Here is a 2,500-nt window from a genome sequence, read left to right as displayed (position 1 = left end):
GATTTTGCTGGATAGGATGATTGTATGCGTGGCCCCAGCTTGCTCAAGCGCGCATGCACACGTGCACTCTCTCTCTTTCATTCTCTCTCTCTCTCTCTCTCTCTCTCTCTCTCTCTCTCTCACTCACTCACACACACACACACACACACACACACATAGTCATAATCTTTTTTTTCTCGGCTACCATTTACGGTAGAAAATTCGGGAGGGGTTCTGCCTTCTTTACCTTCATAGATTTTTAGTGGATTATTTTTTTCTAAATTTCTACTATTTCACCTTGGATTGTCATCTACTTTTGTAAAGGTAGTGGATTATTATGGTTTTTTCCTCCATCCCATACTAAAGATATGACGTGTCTGTAATATACGTTTGCCAAAATGGATTTTCCTGTATAGGATGATTGTATGTGCGGCCCCTCCTTGCTCAAGCGCGCATGCACACGTGCACTCTCTCTCTCTCTCTCTCTCTCTCACACACACACACACACACACACACACAGAGTCATAATCTTTTTTTTCTCGGCTACCATTTACGGTAGAAAATTCGGGAGGGGTTGTGCCTTCTTTATCTTGATAGATTTTTACTGGATTATTTTTTGCTAAATTTTTGCTCTTTCACCTTGGATTGTCATCCACTTTTGTAAAGGTAGTGGATTATTATTCTTTTTTCCTGCATCCCATACTAAAGATATGACGTGTCTGCAATATACGCTTGCCAAAATGGATTTTGTTGGATAGGATGATTGTATGTGTGGCCCCTGCTTGCTCAAGCGCGCATGCACATGTGCACTCTCTCACTCTCTCTCTCTCTCTCTCTATCACAAACACACAGAGTCATAATCTTTTTTTCTTGGCTGACATTTACGGTAGAAAATTCGGGAGGGGTTGTTCCTTCTTTATCTTGGTAGATTGTTCCTTCTTTATCTTGATAGATTTTTAGTGGATTATTTTTTGCTGAATTTGTACTCTTTCACCTTGGAGTGTCATCCACTTTTGTAAAGGTAGTGGATTATTATGGTTTTTTACTAAATCCCATACTAAAGATGCGACGTGTCTGCAATATACGCTTGCAGAAATGAATTTTTCTCGATAGGATGATTGTATGCGTGGCCCCTGCTTGCTCAAGCGCGCATGCACACGTGCACTCTCTCTCTCTCTCTCTCTCTCACACACACACACACACACACACACACACACACACACACACACACACACACACACACATAGTCATAATCTTTTTTTCTTGGCTATCATTTACGGTAGAAAATTCGGGAGCGGTTGTGTCTTGTTTACCTTGATAGATTTTTAGTGGATTATTTTTTGTTAAATTTGTACTCTTTCACCTTGGATTGTCATCCACTTTTGTAAAGGTAGTGGATTATTATGGTTTTTTCCTCCATCCCATACTTAAGATACGACGTGTCTGTAATATACGCTTGCCAAAATGGATTTTCCTGTATAGGATGATTGTATGTGCGGCCCGTGCTTGCTCAAGCGCGCATGAACACGTGCACTCTCTCTCTCTCTCTCTCTCTCACACACACACACACACACACACACACACACACACACACACACACACACACACACACACACACACACACAGAGTCATAATCTTTTTTTCTCGGCTACTATTTACGGTAGAAAATTCAAGAGGGGTTGTGCCTTCTTTACCTCGATAGATTTTTAGTGGATTATTCTTTTCTAAATTTGTACTCTCACCTTGGATTGTCATCCACTTTTGTAAAGGTAGTGTATTATTATGGTTTTTTCCTACATCCCATACTAAAGATATGACGTGTCTGCAATATAAGCTTGCCAAAATGGATTTTGCTGGATAGGATGATTGTATGTGTGGCCCCTGCTTGCTCAAGCGCGCATGCACATGTGGACTCTCTCACTCTCTCTCTCTCTCTCTCTCTCACACACACACAAACACACAGAGTCATAATCTTTTTTTCTCGGCTACCATTTACGGTAGAAAATTCGGGAGGGGTTGTTCCTTCTTTATCTTGATAGATTTTTAGTGGATTATTTTTTGCTGAATTTGTACTCTTTCACCTTGGATTGTCATCCACTTTTGTAAAGGTAGTGGATTATTATGGTTTTTTCCTAAATCCCATACTAAAGATACGACATGTCTGCAATATACGCTTGCCAAAATGGATTTTGCTGGATAGGATGATTGTATGCGTGGCCCCTGCATGCTCAAGCGCGCATGCACACGTGCACTCTCTCTCTCTCTCTCTCTCTCTCTCTCTCACACACTCACACACACACACACATAGTCATAATCTTTTTTTCTTGGCTACCATTTACGGTAGAAAATTCGGGAGGGGTTGTGCCTTCTTTACCTTGATAGATTTTTAGTGGATTATTTTTTGTTTAATTTGTACTCTTTCACCTTGGATTGTCATCCACTTTTGTAAAGGTAGTGGATTATTATAGTTTTTTCCTGCATCCCATACTACAAATATGACGTGTCTGCAATATATGCTTGT

The sequence above is a fragment of the Adiantum capillus-veneris genome, chromosome 11 (assembly GCF_014529385.1).
Source record: "Adiantum capillus-veneris isolate H3 chromosome 11, ASM1452938v2, whole genome shotgun sequence".
Classification (NCBI taxonomy): Eukaryota; Viridiplantae; Streptophyta; class Polypodiopsida; order Polypodiales; family Pteridaceae; genus Adiantum; species Adiantum capillus-veneris.
The sequence above is the reverse complement of the archived record's forward strand: the minus strand, read 5'-3'. Positions refer to the sequence as shown.